We start from the raw sequence: 24121 nt of genomic DNA on the forward strand, positions 1-24121 counted from the left end.
CTCGAAGTATCATTGTAACATTTCTGTACTACTGCATTATAAATGTTTTATGCTTTGCTACATCCTGCAAATACTGGTTTTGTGCAATTTGTATAATAATTGCAAAGTTGCTGTACATGCATCTTACAAAAGAACACCTTTGAAATGGTTCTCTTATGAGATTGAAATTATTCTAGTAGGGATATATTTTTGACCCGAGTTGGGTGAGTGAGGCGCATGGTGACATCAGACAGAGCAAGGCATTATAAAAAGTAACCAATGTTCTGATGGTTTGTCCAGAGCTGTCTAGATTGTTTTCTGCATGATGAGCTCCATTTCAGATAAAGCTAATCAGAGCAAAAAGGGAAGATTCAGAGACCTAGAGCTCTGTCTGAGCAGACTGTTCATTTACAGAAGTGATTTTCCATTATCGTGCATTAGTGTTTCTGCTCATCTAACTATGAAGGAAATACATATCACATAACTCATGGAATCAACAATCTGGATATATATATTTTTGTGTACATATTCAAAATCGCTTCAGTGTGGCAAAACCTTAACATAGCAACCTGTTGGCATGAACTTAATCACGCTCCACAGGCTACTTGTGGCATACTGATGAGATATTCGCCCACTCCCAACCTGTCAAAGTTTAAAATCACAGGAAGAGCTGGATTGCATGCTATGTAGAAAATGGCACACTATAAACTGAATTGATGTCAAGCAACATATCTAATTTAAGTGTTTTGAATTCATAAAGGAAACACTTGTTAACTATAATAGACAACTATGTTTGCCAATAGAGAAGAAATGGGTGTTCCTGAGTAATGTTTTCCAGGATGAAAGCCTTTTTAAACATATTGAAACAGGTTGTTTCTTAGACTTTCCCAACTGTTATTTGTATAGGTTTTTATATCTTTGCAATAAATACAGTGGGAAATGGACAGAGGCACAGAGCTTTGTTTGGAGCCAACTCTTAGTATTACAGGGTTGTGTGATTGTTACACACAGCATTTGTTCTAACTGTCAATCAATTTACTATAAGAATCTTTAGATAATGGTCTGCTAAATGACTGAACTGTAGAAATGTTATTTATTTTGTAATTCCTACTTTCAGCTCCACCCATGTCCCCCCACCCTGGCGCTACTCCACCACCATCTCTGACATGTACAGTTCCTTCTATTAAATCATATCTTAAGCCTATGTTGTGAGGGAGTGAATATGTCCACAGTGCAATGATGGTTTTACAATAACATGTCCTTTTGTGTTGACAGTTCTGCATGCAGACGGCTTACATCCATGTGGGAGTAAGACCCTAAATGCATCTGTGGCTGAATTACTCTGGATGAGTGTGAATGAGAGTGTGGGGAGGACGGTGAGAGCTGTATCTCACCCTAACAATGTCACTCATACAAAAGTCACAAGTATGGTGATGAACTATTACCACAATCCTCAACAGTAAGGCAACAGTACTTTTTGGTCACACTTTTCAAGTATGCCTACTTTGACTAATCTCAGTACAAAATATTTTCTGCTGACTATGGAGCATGTATGTTATTCCAGTAGTAGGTTTACACAATCTAAGACAAAGAAAAAGGCCTTCAGACTATATTAACAGTGAAATTGAGATGACCTCCCAAAACACTTAAATTAAATTTTTATAATCGTCATAGCTGAGACCCCAAAAAGAAATTTGTGTAAACAATCAAGACAATAATCTTTAGCACTTACTGCTAATCCTATGACACATTACAATGCTTTTTTCCTAGAATGATGTTACTTGTCTGGTTCTTTATTTTACATTAATTCATAATTAAATACAATAGTATACAATAATTGAATGTTTAAATGAACAGGCACAGAAACAAACCAACCATGGAGTGATTTGAGTCATTGTTTTCATTGTAGGTACAGTATTGCTATTAGCTTACCGTCCCCAACATAGCGTAGTGTTAGAGATTTGTGTTTAATCCTGGCACCAGACCAAACAAATTAGGTATAAGGATTTATTTATATTGCTCTCATTTCCGATGTACATAGCATAGTTCACATGGCGTAGTTGTTAGCTATTCAACTGTCTATTAGTTTTCTAAAGAAAGCCATGGAGTGAATCGAGTGATTGTTTTCATTGTAAGTACTGTATAGCTATTAGCTAGCCATCTACAGTAATCCCTTTCTAATTTAACATGTTGAATGTAATGTAGCGATCCTGTTATACCTGTTGTTGGTTTGGATGTTAACTAATGTAGGGAACTGATGTTTTGACTAATTGGTTGGACAATGCAAGTAAAAAGACACCACATCTCTACACTCGTATCATGTGCCACACCCGCTGTTTAATTAGCATAGTGGTTAAAGACAGTCTTTCACATAGTAAACCGCTGATCGAATCCAGCTTGGGCAACAACATTCAACCCTTCTAATGTCCAGCCGACCGAACTATGCTTGACTGGTTCCTTTTCTTGTTTATTAAAACACAAAGTACACTGCTTAAAACAATTAAGGAAACACGTAATCATCAAAGTATAACATCAAGTCAATTATATTTGGTGTTTGTAAGCATAAGCAATTGTGACTCAATGTCACTTGTTTTGGTGCAAATGAAAGTGACAACAGGTGCACTGGAGAGGCAACAGCAAGAAAAAAAACCCAAAAGGGAATGGTTTTGCAGGTGGTGGCCAAAGACAATTGCAGTTTGGGTAAGAACAAATTAGATGATCTATATTATTTTCTCTTTTAACTGAATGCCTACTGTATAGTAGACAATCCCTATCTTAAATATACACCGATCAGCCATAACATTATGACCACTGACAGTTGAAGTGAATAACAATGATAATCTCGTTATCATGGCACCTGTCAGTGGGTGGGATATATTAGGCAGCAAGTGAACATTCTGTCCTCAAAGCTGATGTGTTAGAAGCAAGAAAAATGGGCAAGTGTAAAGATCTGAGCAACTATGACCTTTTGTGATGGCTAGACGACTGGGTCAGAGGATCTCCAAAACTGCAGGCCTTGTGGGGTGTCTGCAGTGGTCAGTACCTATCAAAAGTGGTCCAAGGAAGAAAAAGCAGTGAACCAGCGACAGGGTCATGGGTGGCCAAGGCTCACTGATGCACGTGGGGAGCGAAGGCTGGCCCATGAACCTGTCAGGGTGCCCATGCTGACCCCTGTCCACTGCTGAAAGCGCCTACAATGGCCATGTGAGCATCAGAACTGATCCACAGAGGAATGGAAGAAGGTGACCTGGTTTGATGTATCATGTTTCCTTGGCACTTGAATCATGGCACCAGGGAAGGAGGCAGGAGGCAGTGTGATGCTTTGGGCAATGTTCTGCTTGGAAACCTTGGGTCCTGCCATTCATGTGGATGTTTCTTTGACACATACCACCTACCTAAGCATTGTTGCAGACCATGTGCACCCTTTCATGGCAACAGTATTCCCTGATGGCATTGGCCTCTTTCAATAGGATAATGCGCCTTGCCACAAAGCAAAAATGGTTCAGGCAGGCCAAGCACCACAGCGGGGAAAGAGGGGCAATTCCCCCCTCAGATAGAAACTAGTGCAAACAGTTTTATTCCCCCATATACATAGCCGATGGTACAGTGAGGGAAATAATTATTTGATCCCCTGGTGATTTATGTTTGCCCACTGATAATGAAATGATCAGTTGATAATTTTAATGATAGGTTTATTTAAACAGTAAGACAGAATAACAACAAAAAATTCCAGAAAAAAAAACATGTCAAGAATTTTATAAATTGATTTGCATTTTCATCATCATCATCATCATCATCATCTTCCACTTATCCGGGGCCGGGTCGCGGGGGCAGCAGTCTAAGCAGAGATGCCCAGACTACCCTCTCCCCAGACACTTCCTCCAGCTCTTCCGGGGGGACACCGAGGCGTTCCCAGGCCAGCCGGGAGACATAGTCCCTCCAGCGTGTCCTAGGTCTTCCCCGGGGTCTCCTCCCGGTGGGACGGGACCGGAACACCTTCCCAGGAAGGCGTTCCGGAGGCATCCGAAAGAGATTCCCAAGCCACCTCAGCTGACCCCTCTCGATGTGGAGGAGCAGCGGCTCTACTCTGAGCTCATCCCAGGTGACCAAGCTTCTCACCCTATGTCTAAGGGATCGCCCAGCCACCCTGCGGAGAAAGCTCATTTTGGCCGCCTGTATCCGGGATCTTGTCCTTTCGGTCATGACCCAAAGCTCATGACCATAGGTGAGAGTAGGAACGTAGACTGACCGGTAAATCGAGAGCTTCGCCTTGCGGCTCAGCTCTTTCTTCACCACGACAGACCGATACATCGACCGCATTACTGCAGAAGCTGCACCAATCCGTCTGTCAATCTCCCGTTCCATCCTCCCCTCACTCGTGAACAAGTCCCCTAGATACTTAAACTCCTCCACTTGAGGCAGGCACTCTGCACCAACCTGAAGTGGGCAAGCCACCCTTTTCGGACTGAGGACCATGGCCTCGGATTTGGAGGTACTGATTTTCATCCCCACCGCTTCACACTCGGCTGCAAACCATCCCAGTGCATGCTGAAGGTCCTGGTTTGAAGGGGCAAACACGACAACATCATCCGCAAAGAGCAGAGACGAAATCGTGTGGTCCCCAAACCTGACACCCTCCGGCCCCTGGCTGCGCCTAGAAATTCTGTCCATAAAAATACAAACAGAACCGGCGACAAAGGGCAGCTCTGCCGGAGTCCAACATGCACCAGGAACAAGTCTGACTTACTGCTGGCAATGCGGACCAAGCTCCTGCTTCGGTCGTTCATGGACCTGACAGCCCTTAGCATAGGACCCAGGACCTCATATTTCCGAAGCACTCTCCACAGGATGCCGCGAGGGACAGTCGAATGCCTTCTCCAAATCCACAAAACACATGTGGATTGGTTGGGCAAACTCCCATTAACCCTCCATCACCCCATAGAGGGTATAGAGCTGGTCCAGTGTTCCAGGGCCCGGACGAAAACCACACGGTTCCTCCTGAATCCGAGGTTCTACTATCGGCCGTATTCTCCTCTCCAGAACCCTGGCATAGACTTTCCCGGGGAGGCTGAGAAGTGTGATCCCCCTATAGTTGGGGGAACACACCCTCCGGTCCCCCTTCTTAAAAAGAGGGACCACCACCCCGGTCTGCCATCCCAGAGGCACTGTCCCCGACCGCCACGCGATGCTGCACAGGCGTGTCAACCAAGACAGCCCCACAACATCCAGAGACTTGAGGTACTCAGGGCGGATCTCATCCACCCCCAGTGCCTTGCCACCGAGGAGTTTCTTGACCACCTCAGTGACTTCAGCCCGGGTGATGGACGAGTCCACCTCTGAGCCCTCATCCTCTGCTTCCTCAATGGACGACGTGACGGCGGGATTGAGGAGATCCTCGAAGTACTCCTTCCACCGCCCGACGACATCCCCAGTTGAGGTCAACAGCGTTGGTAGGGCACTGTTTCCCTCTCCTGAGGCGCTGGATGGTTTGCCAGAATCTCTTGGAGGCCAGCCGATAGTCCTTCTCCATGGCCTCACCGAACTCCTCCCAGGCCCGAGTTTTTGCCTCCACAACCACCCGGGCTGCAGTCCGCTTGGCCTGTCGGTACCCGTCAGCTGCCTCTGGAGTCCCACAAGCCAACAAGGCCTGATAGGACTCCTTCTTCAGCTTGACGGCATCCCTTACTTCTGGTGTCCACCACCAGGTTCGGGGATTGCTGCCTCGACAGGCACCGGAGACCTCCGAGCGGCTGCTTCAACAATGGCGGTGGAGAACATGGTCCACTCGGACTCAATATCTCCAGCCTCCCTCGGGATCCAGTCGAAGCTCTGCCGGAGGTGGGAGTTAAAGATCTCTCTGACAGGAGACTCTGCCAGACGTTCCCAGCAGACCCTTACAGTACGCTTGGGCCTGCAGAGTCTGTCCAGCTCCCCCCCCCCCCCCCCCATCGGATCCAACTCATCACCAGGTGGTGATCAGTTGACAGCTCTGCCCCTCTCCTCACCCGAGTGTCCAAGACATACGGCCGCAGGTCAGATGAGACGACAACAAAGTCGATCATCGACCTGCGGCCTAGGGTGACCTGGTGCCACATGCACTGATGGACACCCTTATGCTTGAACATGGTGTTCGTTACGGACAAACTGTGACTAGCACAGAAGTCCAATAACTGAACACCGCTTGGGTTCAGATCTGGGGGGCCGTTCCTCCCAATCACGCCCCTCCAGGTGTCACTGTCGTTGCCCACGTGGGCGTTGAAGTCCCCCAGTAGAACGATAGAGTCCCCAGTCGGAGCACTTTCCAGCACCCCTCCCAGAGACTCCAAGAAGGTCAGGTACTCTGCACTGCCGTTCGGCCCGTAGGCACAAACAATAGTGAGAGACCTATCCCTGACTCGTAGGCACAGGGAAACGACCCTCTCGTTCACCGGGGTAAACTCCAACACATGGCGGCAGAGCTGGGGAGCTATAAGCAAACCCACACCAGCCCGCCGCCTCTCACCATGGGCAACTCCAGAGTGGTGAAGAGTCCATCCTCTCTCAAGGAGTGTGGTTCCAGAGCCCAAGCCGTGCATAGAGGTGATCCCGACTACCTTTAATCGGAACCTCTCAACCTCACGCACGATCTCAGGCTCCTTCCCCACCAGCGAGGTGACGTTCCACGTCCCTAGAGCTAGTTTCCGTGTCCAGAGATCGGGTTGTCTAGACCCCCTCCGTGAACTGCCACCTTAACATGGTGGAGGGGTTTGAGTACCCGAGTGACCCTAGGAGCTATGTTGTCTGGGGCTATATGCCCCTGGTAGATTCTCCCAAGGGAAACAGGTCTTAGGCGACGGGTCAGACTAAGAGCGGTTCAAAACCCCCTTAATGATGCGTACAATTTTGAGTTCCGTGACGTCGCCCAGTATGGCGCAGCCGGGGCCCCACCCTGGAGCCAGGCCCGGGGTTGGGGCTCGTATGCGAGCGCCTGGTGGCCGGGCCTGTCCCCATGGGACCCGGCCGGGCTCAGACCGAACGTGCGACGTGGGGCCGCCTTCCAGTGGGCTCACCACCCACAGGAGGGACCATAAGGGGCTGGTGCGAAGAGGATCGGGATAGTTATTGTGTAAATGTAATTCACGAATTACAGAAAAAAGTTAGTTGTTTTGCCATGAAAGAAAAATATACGTTCTTATGCCATCAAATGAAATAGCTTTGGCAGACTTGCTAACAATTGTTCAATTCTTATGACAATTTCAGTAAGTTAGTAGATACCAGTAAAGCTTATTACTGGCTAATACGCTGTTAAAACGGTCAGTGGCAAACACAATACATAGCCGCTATTTGTGGTGGAGGTATACTTAGTAAGTAATGTTAGTCAGTTTAACTGTATCAATGTCACTCACAAATGGTCAATTAACTATTAAAATGGCCAGTAGCAAAAGAGGATTTGTTCAGGATAGAGACAAGAGGCTATACTGACAACTCAAAACTGTACAGCTTTGTGGTGTAGTGGTTAACTGCCGTAGCCTTTCACGTGGGTGACCTGGGTTTGAATCTTGAGATAGCAATATTTTCTATTGCGGACTGGCGGAACTAGGCTTGCCTGGTTTTTTGTTTAAACTGCTGCTTTTATACAGTGTTATGCATGTTGTTTGCTTATATACTCTTCTTGTTAACTCTCACTACGTAGTTGTTGGGTGCTATTTCATAAGAATTTCATTGTGCAGAATGACACTGTGTTGTTTAGTGTATTTGGTGCACAAATAAACCTTGAAACCAAACCATGAAACCAGACCATTATCGTTTGCTTCATAACATCTTCAGGGATACCAGATTTGATTATCAGTGTACCGGAAACTTTCAGCCAAGTCCAATAAAAGCCTGTATGAATACATTTTTTGCTAGAAAGCCATATGTATAAATCCAACAGCAAATTTTTTCCATACACAAGAAATAGCCCAATTGGACTAGAAACCACCTCATCTAGCAGTGTTTTTTTGTGATTCCTTTAGCTTGTCAGTTTCCTTCAGTCAAGTTAAATGTTTGGCCATGGTGTCCTCTCAACTTGTGCCACATCAGAAAGTAACTTTTTTGCTGGAGTACCGCAATTTTTAACATTAGCACCGCCAGGCATTTCAGACCAATAGTATCAACCAGAGCCAGACACTGTTTCTTATCATTAGCATAACGAATAGGCCCTATTAGCACACACATTGTCCTCCACAGCATCACCATACAGCCAGACCATCAGTTCTTCTACTGGGTCGTCATCAAACTATATAGAAGTCTAAAATAATGAATTAAATAATTTGTTTGTTTTAAATGTTGAATGATTTTGAAAAAATACAAGAATGTGTTTGAATTGAAGGTCTTGTCATACAAAAAAAACAGACTAAAAAAAGAATACATAGAACGATTATTTCTAAGAACACAGGCTTTACTATTTTCATTAGTTTATTAGGCCCTACAATTGTACAAAAGGAAAATTAAACAAGTCTTAAATAATTCTAAGATAAATCCATTAGAATGTAGTTCATTTTGATCTTTGTGACGATCAAAGGATATATGCATGAATAGCGGTTGCTTGTTAAACATGATACATTTCAAAGAATGAATAACACAGTCTACAGCCTATTCTGTAACGTCTGCTCCGCGTGGCAGAGCGGCTCCCCTTCCTCTCTAGTGCTCCACCTCGGCGGTTTACTAACCACCCGCAGGAGAGTGATGGCGGCAACGCATCCCGTGGACGCACCTGTTTCCAATCAATGTTTAGTTGTGTTGCTCATTCTCTTGTTCACCCACCGCACCTCACAGATTATTGTTTGTTTGTTACTGCCCGTGCTGGTGCGCTTTGTTACATACTACCAAAATAAAGATTATGTAAAGAAATTAATTTGAATTGGTATCGTTCTGTCGGTTTCTTTTTCCTTTCTGCTTCTCTTTTATGCACTCGTTATACCCGCACCATCACAGAATAATCGGTCCACCCCTTTGCGGTCTTTTTGGCCTTTTCCATTTGGGGTTTTTCGTTTCGTTTTTCCTCCTCACTGCATGTCAGGGGATGAGCCAGGGTGGGCATGATGGAGAGTCCGGTCCACCTGGGCGGGCGCCGGAGCTAGAGGATAGACTCCATACCATGAAGCGACCGATCACCGGGTCAGTAACGGGTTTAGGCGAGATTAGGTCTCATCTGGCAGCATGGTTGGGTGGGGAGAGCCCTGTTGAGCCTACCGAAGCGGCGGCACCTCCCCCAGTTGACCATGTGGAGTCTAGTTTTGCCCAGGAGAGGGAACTCAGAAGAGCCTTGCCAGAGATGTATGATGGCATTCCGGCGAATTGTTGCGGTTTCCTTCCCCAATGCGAATTGTATTTCTATGAGAACATTACCGTGATAATCTCCCTTCTCATTGGCTGCGCCCTCGAATGGGCAGCAGCGCTTTGGGACAGCTGGTCTGGGGAACTGAGGGTGTTTCCCAGATTCATGACACGATGCTGAGCCATTTTTGAGCTTCACGCAGATGGTCAGGATGGGGGCAAGCGTCTTTTGCGCCTTAGACAGGGCAAAAGCACAGCCTCGGAGTATGCCCTGTTGTTCCGGATGGTAGCAGCGTCCAGCGGGTGGAACGAGCTGGCTCTGAGGACCACTTTCTGCAAGGGATTGTGGACAGAGGTCCAAATGGAACTGGCATGCATAAGCAGTTCCATGTCGCTGGACACCTTCATCGCCGGGCATTGCGATGGTGATTGCTGATGGCATACTGATGGTGATCGCTTGGTGTGCTGATGGAGTCGGGGCCTGAGCCCATGGAGCTGGGAATCATCGGGCTCCCTGCGGAAGAGAGAGAACGCCGGAGTCGTCAGGGTCTGTTCCCGTTCTGCGGGGAGAAGGGGCATTACCGGAAGGGGTGCTCCTTGGCCCAGTCGCGGAGCAGGAGGGGGGTGAGTACCCAGACAGTACAATCGGGCACAGTAGGTTGCCTTACGCTTATGTAATATTACCAGCCCTTTCTATCCGATTTTGCTATCTGGTGGTTTTTCTTCTCACTCCTCGAACTAAAGGCTTAATGATAGGTTGATTACATCAATCAAGTGTTGAAGTGGTTGGGCAACATTTGAATCAGGTGTGTGAGTGCTTGGGAAAAAACAAAAACATGGACCAGGATTAAGAAACACTGGCGTAATCAATGAAGGTTGTAGCCAGCAAAGTTTTTGTCTGTCCTGAACCTCAGGCATAATGTGTTTTAACTGAGACGGAGGTCAAACTCGGGATCTCTAACCACTAGCTATTTAACAAGGGGTAGTCAGGCCCTCATTCAGTAAGAGACATTCCCTCTTCTAGGCTGGCTCCGTTTACGCTGTCCGGCAAAAACAGAAACAACTTGTTTTCCGGTGTGCGAAACAAATAATTTTAGTGTATGCCTCTGTAGAAGGAAGATGTAGCGATCAATATTGCTGCCACAATCGCCATCGCCAGCTATATTGAGAAACAATGTGGGTAAGGCAAAGCAAGTTTTGCTAGCTAACAGTACTATTTTACCATGCTAGCTAGTTCATCCAACATTAATTTCGACTTAACGGATCCGTTTTCTATGTGATTTTTCTTAAGTTGTTTTTGTTTCAATATTTTAATCCATTGCAGCAAACGGGAAATGGGGAGCAGGGAAAATAGTGTTAGGTAACAGTTATTCTGATGAAATTCTGAATTCAATTATGTATTTTTCTGAACCTAAATAACCTGATTAGTAGCCAACCAGGGCAAAGAGGAGAGGAAAAAACATCTGTAGATAGGAAGAGATGGAGAGGAGGAAATAGGAAGAGAGGTAGAAAGGTGAGAGGAAGAAAGGAAAGAAGAGTTGGAGCAAACAGAGGAGGGCATCTAGTTACCTGCATGTTCCTCTCCCTCAATGCCCCCCATCAATGAGCTGAACTATAGGAAAATTTTCAAATAGCCCCAGTCCCCCCGAAACTCAACAACATTCCCCCGACAGCAAGAACATTTTCCAGAGGAAACACTGGGTGAATACATATGCACGCACCACTTTACTGTTTGATTTTTTTTAGATTGTTTCAATTTGTATAACCAAATATATCACTTCACCAATTTGGACTATTTTGTCCATTACATGAAATCCAAATAAAAATCTATTTAAATACAAGTTGTAATGCAACTAAATGGTAAAAATGTCAAGGGGGTGAATACTTTTGCAAGGCACTGTAATTGTAATTTTCCTCTAACTAGTTTTTAGTGCAAGGGACTTAGACTTGCTTATATGTTTTGCCCCAGCTGCTACATGCAATATTGTTGTGGGTGTCCATAAAGAAATGTACAGATACCATATTTGAGAGCTGGCACATTGAGAAGCCTTATTCCCAATAATCTAATAGCACAAGTCTCAATAGGTCTGGCAAACCATATTAAAGATTTTTGTTGTGCCTTCTTTTTCATGTTTCTATAAGTCAAAAATAAAGTTCTTTCAGTGTTCTCCACATGCAGTAACAGTTGTGAAGCAAAATTAAGGCATATTTGAACAGCTAAGGGGGTGTCTCAGTGTCAGGAAACTTTCATTGTTTTCCTAATCTGTCTGTTGTACAGCTATGTGAGTGTTGAGAGCGTCTCTGGGACTTTGGCAGCAGAGCAAATATGGAAAGATATCAACAATATTTTCAATGTTTAAGTAACTGTCATGCTAGTTTAGGCTTTGATTTCAGATCTACTAGAAATTGGTCTGCCTACGACAGAGAGGGGTTATGTAGACTGTGAATACAACCAATCTAAAAGAAAACCTATGGATAATGTGTGGGTGCAGTGCACTGTCATAACACAATCCACACACTCGCTTTCTTTGGCTCACCCAAAAAAAGCGTAATAACAGGAAATTAAACAAATCATGTTAGTATCAAGAACCCAATTGGAACACATATGCACATGTATTTAGGTGGAAACATATATATATATATACATATATATGACAACAAATAATGGACATTTGTTTCAGTTCATTAATAGCTTAAGTTAATTGTTGAACTACCTTTCAACTCTGTCATTCAGGGAGAGTAGGGTTGAGGTAGTGCAAGTCCAGCATCAGAAGACTACATTTTTGTCCCACAAATTATAGTGGCTTGATAAAACTTGAAATAACTTATCTACGTGAAAAACAAATGTTCATTCATAGCAAGTTCTAGATAACTTGGAGAACTTTAGATGTTTGTTATTCGCCTTTAGACATGTTTAATAAAGTGAACTTTTTGCCACAGAAGCCCAAGAGCATGTACACCCACTTTACAATACAGGCCTTCCTTGCAGATCCATAAACACATACAACCAATGCAGTATAAAAATTAACCACCAATGGAACAAATATACCAAGTAACAAGAAACCAGGCAAGCGTAGTTCAGCCGGCCCGCAATAAAAAGGGATGATTGTTATTTTACTTCCTGGACTTGAACCCAGGTCTCCCACATGAGTCTTTAACCATGTTTTTAACCAAGTTTTATTGTAGGCTTCCTATAACGTAGATACTGAAGTTTGTAGCCAGTTAAGTGTTTGTCTATCCTGAACAAATCTTCCTTTGCCACTGGCTGTTTTAAAAGCTAATTAGCCATTTGTGAATGGCTTTGTTACAGTATCTACCAATAAAGGCGACGATAACTGACTTTTTTTCAAGTGAAGAGACGACAGAATAGTGCAGCCAGCAACGTGTTTGTCCAGCCTGAAGAAATCCTAATATCCACCAGAACTGTTTATTTATTTATTAAGCTCCCTGTAACAAAGCTACTGAAGGTGATCAATCCTGAACAAATCCTAGGCATAATGTGTTTTGACTGTTACGGGAATCAAACGCGGGACCTGTCATACTGTAGTCCACGTCTCTAACCACTAGGCTATTTAACAAAGTTTGTCTGTCTGTCTCTGCCTTCCTTCCAGAACAGGAACTAGACAAGCCTAATTCAGCCGGCCCGCGATAAGAAGGGATCAATGTTATTGTCCCTGACTGGTTTTGTCTTTAAACATTAAGGGATTTTCAACAGCTGGAATGTAACTTATAATGTGGAAAACAGAACGTTTATTAACAGAACTAAAGTTTACTCTTGTACAAAGATTACTGTAGATGGCTAACAAATATATATATATATATTACCTATAATGAAAACAATGACTCCAATCACTCCATGGCTGATTCGTTTCTTTCAAAAACAATAAAAATATAAAAGGGTCATGTAATACAATTATTCTTTTAAATATGAGATTCATGATATTACAGAGTGGATATAACGCTCCAGAAAAAATTAAAAGAACACTGCAACTTTTTCCTTCCTTTCCAAAAAAGTTGAAAAAGAAAATGTTGAGTGAGGAACAGTGTTCAATTTGCAGTGCTCTCTTAATTTTAACCCATCTGTTCCTCACTCTAAACATTCCTTTTCGACTTTTTTATATTAATATTTTCCTTAGCTGTATATTGTTGTGCGCCGACTGAAAAGTCCAGAATGGATAAATATTTCTGAGAGACAAACATTTTAACGTCTGAGAGGGAATCGAACAGGAGGCAAAACATTGAAGGTCAGGGAGGTTCCCACAAGAGCACACAGCCTGCTAGTATTCAGTTCATCTCTGTATCATCTCCAAATTTAACTTTTACCCCAGCCATTACATTTTTGCTGAAATAACTTGGGAAACAGCATGTTTATTAGGTGAAACAGGTGGGTTTTTTTTGAGTTCCGTGACGTCGCCCGGTATGGTGCAGCCGGGGTCCCACCCTGGAGCCAGGCCCGGGGTTGGGGCTCGTACGCGAGCCCCTGGTGGCCGGGCCTTTCCCCATGGGGCCCGGCCGGGCTTAGCCGCCTTTCCGTGGGCTCACCACCCACAGGAAGGACCATAAGGGGTCTGTGCAGAGAGGATCGCTGGACACGGAAACTAGCTCTAGGGACGTGGAACGTCACCTCGCTGGCGGGGAAGGAGCCTGAGATCGTGCGTGAGGTTGAGAGGTTCCGACTAGAGGTAGTCGGGATCACCTCTACGCACGGCTTGGGCTCTGGAACCACAATCCTTGAGAGAGGATGGACTCTTCACCACTCTGGAGTTGCCCATGGTGAGAGGAGGCGGGCTGGTGTGGGTTTGCTTATAGCTCCCCAGCTCTGCAGCCATGTGTTGGAGTTTACCCCGGTGAACGAGAGGGTCGTTTCCCTGTGCCTACGGGTCGGGGATAGGTCTCTCACTGTTGTTTGTGCCTACTTGCCAAACGGCAGTGCAGAGTACCCAACTTTCTTGGAGTCTCTGGGAGGGGTGCTGGAAAGTGCTCTGACTGGGGACTCTATCGTTCTACTGGGGGACTTCAACGCCCACGTGGGCAACGACAGTGACACCTGGAGGGGCGTGATTGGGAGGAACGCCCCACCGATCTGAACCCGAGCGGTGTTCAGTTATTGGACTTCTGTGCTAGTCACAGTTTGTCCATAACGAACACCATGTTCAAGCATAAGGGTGTCCATCAGTGCACATGGCGCCAGGGCACCCTAGGCCGCAGGTCGATGATCGACTTTGTTGTCGTTTCATCTGACCTGCGGCGGTATGTCTTGGACACTCGGGTGAAGAGAGGGGCGGAGCTGTCAACTGATCACCACCTGGTGGTGAGTTGGATCTGATGGCGGGGGAGGAAGCTGGACAGACTCGGCAGGCCCCAGCGTACTGTAAGGGTCTGCTGGGAACGTCTGGCCGAGTCTCCTGTCAGAGAGATCTTTAACTCCCACCTCCGGTAGAGCTTCGACTGGATCCCGAGGGAAGCTGGAGATATTGAGTCCGAGTGGACCATGTTCTCCACCGCCATTGTCGAAGCGGCCGCTCGGAGCTGTGGCCGTAAGTTCTCCGGTGCCTGTCGAGGCGGCAATCCCCGAACCCGGTGGTGGACACCGGAAGTAAGGGATGCCGTCAAGCTGAAGAAGGAGTCCTATCAGGCCTGGTTGGCTTGTGGGACTCCTGAGGTGGCTGACGGGTACTGACAGGCCAAGCAGACTGCAGCCCGGGTGGTTGTGGAGGCAAAAAACTTGGGCCTGGGAGGAATTCGGTGAGGCCATGGAGAAGGACTATCGGCTGGCCTCCAAGAGATTCTGGCAAACCGTCCAGGAGAGGGAAACAGTGCCCTACCAACGCTGTTTACAGTAGAGGTGGGCAGCTGTTGACCTCAACTGGGGATGTCGTCGGGCGGTGGAAGGAGTACTTCGAGGATCTCCTCAATCCCGCTGTCATGTCTTCCATTGAGGAAGCAGATGATGAGGGCTCGGAGGTGGACTCGTCCATCACCAGGGCTGAAGTCACTGAGGTGGTCAAGAAACTCCTCAGTGGCAAGGCACCGGGGGTGGATGAGATCTGCCCTGAGTACCTCAAGTCTCTGGATGTTGTGGGGCTGTCTTGGTTGACACGCCTGTGCAACATCGCATAGTGGTCGGGGACAGTGCCTTTGGGATGGCAGACAGGGGTGGTGGTCCCTCTTTTTAAGAAGGGGGACCGGAGGGTGTGTTCCAACTATAGGGGGATCACACTTCTCAGCCTCCCCGGGAAAGTCTATGCCAGGGTTCTGGAGAGGAGAATACGGCCAATAGTAGAACCTTGGATTCAGGAACAGTGTGGTTTTCGTCCAGGCCGTGGAACACTGGACCAGCTCTATACCCTCTACGGGGTGTTGGAGGGTTCATGGGAGTTTGCCCAACCAATCCAAATGTGTTTTGTGGATTTGGAGAAGGCATTCGACTGTGTCCCTCGCGGCATCCTGTGGAGAGTGCTTCGGAAATATGGGGTCCTGGGTCCTTTGCTAAGGGCTGTCAGGTCCCTGTACGACCGAAGCAGGAGCTTGGTCCGCATTGCCGGCAGTGAGTCAGACTTGTTCCCAGTGCATGTTGGACTCCGGCAGGGCTGCCCTTTGTCACCGGTTCTGTTCATAATTTTTATGGACAGAATTTCTAGGCGCAGCCAGGGGCCGGAGGGTGTCAGGTTTGGGGACCACACAATTTCGTCTTTGCTCTTTGCGGATGATGTTGTCGTGTTGGCCCCTTCAAACCAGGACCTTCAGCATGCGCTGGGACGGTTTGCAGCCGAGTGTGAAGGTGGGGATGAGAATCAGTACCTCCAAATCCGAGGCCGTGGTCCTCAGTCGGAAAAGGGTGGCTTGCCCACTTCAGGTTGGTGGAGAGTGCCTGCCTCATGTGGAGGAGTTTAAGTATCTAGGGGTCTTGTTCACTATTGAGGGAAGGATGGAACGGGAGATTGACAGACGGATCGGTGCAGCTTCTGCAGTAATGCGGTCGATGTATCGGTCTGTCGTGGTGAAGAAAGAGCTGAGCCGCAAGGCGAAGCTCTCGATTTACCGGTCAATCTACGTTCCTACTCTCACCTATGGTCATGAGCTTTGGGTCATGACCGAAAGGACAAGATCCCGGATACAGGCAGCCGAAATGAGCTTTCTCCGCAGGGTGGCTGGGCGATCCCTTAGAGATAGGGTGTGAAGCTCGGTCACCCGGGAGGAGCTCAGAGTAGAGCCGCTGCTCCTCCACATCGAGAGGGGTCAGCTGAGGTGGCTTGGGCATCTGTTTCGGATTCCTCCGGAACGCCTTCCTGGGAAGGTGTTCCGGTCCCGTCCCACCGGGAGGAGACCCCGGGGAAGACCTAGGACACGCTGGAGGGACTATGTCTCCCGGCTGGCCTGGGAACGCCTCGGTGTCCCCCCGGAAGAGCTGGAGGAAGTGTCTGGGGAGAGGGAAGTCTGGGCATCTCTGCTTAGACTGCTGCCCCCGCGACCCGGCCCCGGATGAAGTGGAAGAAGATGAATGAATGAATGTTTATTAACGGAACTAAAGTATACTCTTGTACAAAGATTTCTGTAGATGGTCGTCCATACAATAACAGGGAATAGCTAATCCCTTCGCTATGTAAACTACGAGGAAATCAAAAGCATTGGCTGAATCTCCAATCGCATACTACATACTATGTACTAAAAGTACACACTGTTTTGTATATAGTAAGCAAGTGTGCCAGTACTGGGACCAATTGTGACATACAAACTCTTTAGAAAATTGCATCTTGACATTAGATGCATTAATATCACGCCACGTTTGAATAATTAGCTAGACACTATTAATCATTGTGTTAAATGGACTAATGTTTCTTATTAAGTTTACTTCCACCACAAATAGCATTTATGAACTGTATGCCTTTTATTTACCAGTAATAGCCCTACTAGTATCTACTTACTACTTGGAATAGTCATAATTGAGCAATTGCTATTGAGACTAAAGATGTTCTTTACACTGCCAAAGCTATTTCATTTCATGGCGCAACAACGTTCATTTTTCTTTAATTTGTGAATGACATTGATACAATAACTATCATACCAGCTGACTGCTTCTTCCCTAAATATTTCCTGCATAATTTGGAGCTGTGCATTGGGTCACTGTCCTGTTGTAGGAGGAAATTGGCTTCATTCAAGCGATGTCCACAGGGTATGGCATGGCTTTGCACAGTTTGCTGTGTACAAATAGCAGCCTGCATTTATTTGATTGCTAGTTTAGCATTAGCATCCGGAGGTATGTAGGCTGCAGTGACAACAATGCAATAAATGCACAGGCCACCTCCTCTGGTCTTACCAGTTGAGCAGCTCATACCCTATATCAAGCAAAAATGGGAAATTATTTAACTTTTAAAACTATAGAAATTGGTCTCAGTTCTCAAATGCTTACAGAGTATTGTTAAAAGAAGAGAGGCAACACAGTAATAAACATGCCCCTGTCCCAAATTTTTTTTAAATGTGTTGCTGGTAAAAATTCACAATGGCCATAAATTTTTCCAAAAACAATAGAAAATGTCTGGTTCAACATTTCAACAATAGATTGTGTTTGTACTGTTTTAAATATATGGATGAAATGATTTGGACATTCTGTTTTTATTAACATTTTACGCAGTTCCAACTTTTTCGGGAAACTGGGTTGTATAATTTCTAAAGCATTATATTTTTTATTGATCAGCGAGTGACGTCACGCTGAGGGATCTAGCTGCCTCTCGTGATTGACTGACTAACCATATTTAAATAGTGTAGTGGTTTGAGACACAGGCTGACACACAGTAGACTGGGTATTGTATCTAGCCAGGGACAAGAAAGATAAGCTGGCTACAAGCATCAGTAGCTACATACTGTTAATCAAGCAAACAATTCAAACGCTGATTCGGCTAAACTCTCCACTGAGGCAGGAAATTCACCAGAAATGCAGGCCTTTGAAATGCAGAATTTTGTGTCTCAAAATTAACTTTTAAATGACTGCTGTCAATATTACCAAGTTAGCTAACGAACTGCATTGTGGGATTGTTGACGTGCTGTACCCTGCCTGCTGTTACCTACCTGGCTACCTGCCAAACTTTTGCGAATTTACTCGATATAAACTAATTGGTCAAAATTCTATTTTAGAGTTTTACCAACGCAATATTTATCTGTTGACCTCTTACCCAACTTTTCTACACCGGGACTCTTTTTGGACATAATTAACAGAACTACTCACCCCTGAACACCCGAGGCTAAGTATCATTACAATGCCTTTTCACTGTAATTGTTGTAGCAACAACACGGAGGAGAATGTTCGTCTTAAGTTAAAGATAGCAGAGTTAGAGGCTCGGCTTCTGACGCAAATGCCAGGCAAGGATTATGCTAGTGTAGAAATAGAAAAATCTGCGTCAGTGCCACCAGGTAGAAACGATAGTTTTGTTAGCCCCCCGGCACAGCTCCTGCAGCCGGGCAATAACTTTCTCTTGGTCACTGGGAAGAAATGCCGTCGACCAGTTAAACCTGAATCGTTGCTAAAACCAACTGAGACTTTGAACAGGTTTTCCCCACTGGAGTCGGAGTCAAGACCCGAGCCGTCTTCGGAGGGGAATGGTCGGCAGGCATGTTCTACCGGTGGACTTGAAAAACTGAAAACTTTAGTCATTGGCGATTCCATCACACGCAGTATTAGACTAAAGAATCAGCCGGCGATCGTACATTGTTTACCGGGGGGCAGAGCCACCGACGTAGCCGCAAATCTGGGGTTGGTGCTAGCGAAGTCTAAAACTGGCAAGTATAGAGAGTACAGAGATATTGTTATCCACGTTGGCACCAACGATGTTAGGATGAAACAGTCAGAGGTTACGAAGCAGAACATAGCATCAGCGTGTAAATTAGCTAGAAAGATGTGTCGGCATCGAGTAATTGTCTCTGGCCCCCTCCCAGCTAGGGGTGGTGACGAGCTCTACAGCAGACTTGCGCAACTCAATCGCTGGCTGAAAACGGAGTTCTGCCCGTCGCAGGAGGTAGAGTTTGTAGATAACTGGCCTTCTTTTTGGGACTCTCCCAGAAATAGGGCCAGGCCTGATCTGCTGAGGAGCGACGGACTCCATCCTAGCTGGAGTGGTGCTCTTCTTTTGTCTAGGAACATTGACAGGAGTCTCACTCCTATAGCTTTAACATGAGATAGGGTGCAGGTCAGGCTGCAGGCTGTTAGCCAGCCTGCTAGCATAGTGGAGTCTGTCAATAGCATAGCCAGAGTAGTTAGTACAGCTTTACCTATTGCCACTGTGACTCGTTCCAGGCTGAGAAAAGTTAAACAAGGTAGTGCTAACAAAAACAACCTTATTAAGATAAAGCCTTCCTCCACCTCGGTCAAAAATAAAAATAATTGTATCACTTCGCATCTCAAAATGGGACTCCTAAATATTAGATCTCTTGCTCCAAAGGCAGTTGCGGTAAATGAATTAATCTCTGATCATAAACTAGATGCTATTGGTTTATGTGAAACGTGGCTAAAGCCTAAAGAATTCACTGCCTTAAATGAGGCCTCTCCTCCTGGCTATACTAGTGATCATATCCCTCGTGCATCCCGAAAAGGAGGGGGTGTCGCTAATATTTATGACAGTAAATATAAACTTACTCTCAAACATATCACAGAGTTTCATTCTTTCGAAGTTTTACTCATGAAAGTTAACCAGGCCGATAAATCATTTTACATAGCTACTATTTATAGGCCCCCCGGGCCATACACATTGTTCCTCAATGAGTTTCCAGAATTCTTGTCTAACCTTGTAGTCATGGCAGATAGTATTCTAATTTTTGGCGATTTCAATATCCATATGGAAAACCCCCATGATCCTCTTCAAAAAGCCTTTCAAGCCATAATCGACTCAATGGGTTTCATCCAACATGTCTCAGGTCCAACACATTGCCACAATCATACCTTAGATTTAGTCCTGTCACGAGAAATAGATATTGTAGATCTAATAATTTACCCCCAAAATCCTGGATTATCGGATCACTGTCTTATTACATTTACCGTTAAAACAAGGAATTCACTTGCCCCCCAAACAATGAGTTTCAAAAGCCGTACTATAAATTCTCGGATTACAAATAAATTCCTTGATATTCTTACTAGTTCGCTCTTAAATGACAGAGTAAATAAATCTGTAAACGATCAAATCGAGGATCTAAACTCAATACTGCGAAATACATTAGACATAGTTGCACCACTAAAAACTAAAGAAATACGCAACAAGAAACTTGCTCCTTGGTACACCGACAATACTAGAGCACTTAAGCAAGCCTCCAGAAAATTGGAGCGAAAGTGGCGCTCCACCAAGTTGGAAGTATTTAGACTAGCCTGGATAGACAGTACAGTACAATACCGAAAATCACTCACGTCTGCTCGATCAGCTTATTTCTCCAACCTGATTGAGGCGAACAAAAACAATCCAAAATGTCTCTTTGATACAGTTGCAAAGTTAACAAAAAAGCAAAGCTTAGCATGTGAAGTGGGTCTTCACTTTAGTTGTAATGAATACATGAACTACTTTGATGAAAAGATCGTCACCATTAGAAAACAAATAACTGAATCCCTAAATAGTTATGGTCCTAAAAATCTCGGTTGTCCGGAAAATTTCCGGAGCCTCCCTGATCAGGTGTCAATGGGGACACTTGAGTTTTTTGATACCGTATCGCTCGACACATTTACAAAATTTGTAATGAGTTCTAAACCCACAAACTCTCAGCTAGACCCGATTCCTACAAAATTACTTAAGGAGTTATTTCCTGTGCTAGGTCAGCCAATGCTGAACATAATAAATTGCTCCCTTTCCTCCGGATGCGTACCAAACTCACTAAAAATTGCGGAAATTAAGCCTCTTCTAAAAAAATCTAATCTAGATCCCGACATATTAAACAATTATAGGCCAATATCGAACCTCCCGTTCCTCTCAAAAATCTTAGAAAAATGTGTTTCCCAACAACTGAATGCCTTCCTAAAGACAAAAAACATTTATGAAATATTCCAGTCTGGTTTTAGATCCCATCATAGTACTGAGACTGCACTCGTGAAGGTAACAAATGACCTTCTAATGGCCTCAGACAAAGGTTCCGCATCCGTCCTGTTGCTTCTTGATCTTAGTGCTGCTTTTGACACTATTGATCACTCCCTTCTCTTAGAGAGACTGGAAACCAATATTGGGCTACGTGGACATGTTCTAGCCTGGTTTAAATCTTATTTATCTGAAAGATATCAGTTCGTTAGTGTGGATGGCATATCCTCTGACAAGTCAAAGGTATGCTTTGGAGTTCCTCAAGACTCGGTTCTGGGCCCATTACTTTTCTCACTATACATGCTCCCTCTGGGCGATGTAATCCGAAATCACAATATTAACTTTCACTGTTATGCTGATGACACACAGTTATATATTTCAATGAAGCATGGAGAAGCCCCTAAATTAGCTATTTTGGAAGCATGCGTTTCAGATATTAGGAAGTGGATGACAGAGAATTTCTTGCTCTTAAACTCAAATAAAACAGAAATGCTCCTTTTAGGACCCAAAAAACAAATAGCGTTGTTAGCAGATCTCACTGTGAACCTCGACGGCTGCATGGTCGTATCCCAAAAAACTGTAAAAAACCTTGGCGTTACCCTTGACCCTGACCTCTCCTTTGAAGAACATATAAAATATGTCTCAAGAGTTGCTTATTTTCATCTTCGAAACATCGCAAAAATTAGAAACTTCCTATCAAAAACTGATGCAGAAAAATGAATCCATGCTTTCGTTACTTCTAGATTAGATTACTGCAATGCTCTTATCTCTGGTTATCCAGACAAATTAATAAATAAACTTCAATTAGTGCTGCACACAGCTGCTAGAATCCTAACTAGAACAAAAAAATTTGAACACATTACTCCTGTCCTGGCATCCTTACATTGGCTGCCTGTTAGGGTTAGGGCTGATTTTAAGGTTTTACTCTTAACCTATAAATCAATACATGGACTTGCTCCTACTTACCTTGCTGAAATGATCCAGCCATATATACCTACACGTAACCTTAGATCGCAAGACGCAGGCCTTTTAATTGTACCTAGAATTTCTAAACAAACAATTGGCGGCAGGGCCTTTTCTCATAGAGCTCCACTCCTGTGGAATGATCTGCCAATTAAGGTTAGAAATGCAAACTCAGTGCAAACTTTCAAGTGTCTACTAAAAACTCATCTCTACAGCACGGTTTATAATTAGGTGTAGCCTGGCCCGGGGGCGTGAAGGTGACCAGTAGGCTTGATACTGTCCACCCTTGCTGTCTTGCCAGGTGGGCTCTCGTCGCCACTGGGATGCCCTCCCTCCAATGCCCTTCGGGGGAAGAGTCACTGGCTTGTTGTTGACTCTCTATTGCGCACTTGTGCAGTTGGGCTGTACGCTACTAGCAATACTCGGCCCTCATTCAGGGGGGTTGCGGTTGGTGGATGTCCCTTTGGTTGATGCCTGGCAATGTGGTTGGATTGATTTCCTGCCTGTTGGGCCCTGTCCGGGGCCTCCCCCGGGTAGGGCCACAGTGTCACCGGACCCCCCCGTCTCAGTTTCCAAGGTGTTACGCTGCTATATTATTGTGCTGGGGGACATGAGGGATGTACTACTAACTTTTCTCAGTTTCCTCCAATTTAAAATTTTAGAAGGAGATGAGGTCCTGGTCCACACCTGCGGATTACCTGGTTTGGGGGGACCGTTGCTGTTCCTGTCCTTGTCCACCTGGTCATACTTCTGACCTAGTCTAAAATCAAATATACTCTGGATTTAGCCAAGAGAAATTTATTTATTACTCCAATTGGACTCTTAATATCTCACCCGGCACAGCCAGAAGAGGACTGGTCACCCCTCTGAGCCTGGGTCCTCTCTAGGTTTCTTCCTAAAATTCGACCTTCTTAGGGAGTTTTTCCTAGCCACTGAAATTCAACACTACTGTTGTTTGCTCCTTGGGGTTTAAGGCCGGGTGTCTCTGTAAAGCACTTTGTGACAACTGCTGTTGTAAAAAGCGCTTTATAAATAAATTTTGATTGATTGATTGATTGATTGAGCTATGGGGCAACATGTTTAGCAGGGTAGCTTGTTTGTTATACTATGTTATGCCGGACCGTGTAAGTGGAGCCTTCTAAGAAGAGTGAATGTCTCTTACTGAGTGAGTGACTGACTGACTGACTGACAGACTACCCCTTGTTAAATAGCGTAGCGCTTAGAGAAGCGGACTTGTGGACTATAGGTCTCCTCACAGGCGAAGCGAAGTACGCATTGTGAATTATTCCATATTGATAAAGACTTTGCTGGCTAAAACCAAAACCTGAAATTGTATACGGTTATATTGCAACTGTTTCTGGCATGGAAAAGTTCATTTTCAAAGTGGCAGAAGCTAACAGTTCATAGACGCTTTTTGTGGTGGAGGTAAACTTAGTAAGAAAGGTTAGTCAGTTTAACTGTATCAATATAATTCACAAATGGCAAATTAGCCTTGGCAAATTGGCAAAAGAGGATTTAGTCAGGACTGACACCCATGGAAGGTAGAGATTTGTGGTGTAGTGGTTAGCGACACACACGTGGGCGACCCGCATTCAAATCACAAGAGGGAAATACTTTTTATTGCGACCCGGCTGACCTAGGCTTGTCTGGTTTCTTGTTTATATACAATGCTGTTAAGTTAATTCGGTTCTGCTTTACCAAGGTGTTGAGAAATGAAGTGCATGCCCATGTTAACTGCATCATCCATGTTGACCCTACTGACTAAAGCTAGTTAACTGGGTTTAGCTTCTTGACCATTTTTCTCATTCAGAAAAGTTTTCTATTTTCCCTGCTTGGCA

General features: G+C 45.1%; 1 protein-coding gene across 1 annotated transcript in view; it reads right to left on the minus strand.

Annotated features, from left to right (window-relative positions):
• The window catches only part of LOC105006625 (calcium/calmodulin-dependent 3',5'-cyclic nucleotide phosphodiesterase 1A), a 105791-nt gene that overhangs the window by 77678 nt on the left and 3992 nt on the right, over positions 1–24121 (minus strand). The window lies entirely within an intron of this gene.

This window comes from Esox lucius, chromosome 22 (assembly GCF_011004845.1).
Source record: "Esox lucius isolate fEsoLuc1 chromosome 22, fEsoLuc1.pri, whole genome shotgun sequence".
In the NCBI taxonomy this organism is placed as follows: Eukaryota; Metazoa; Chordata; class Actinopteri; order Esociformes; family Esocidae; genus Esox; species Esox lucius.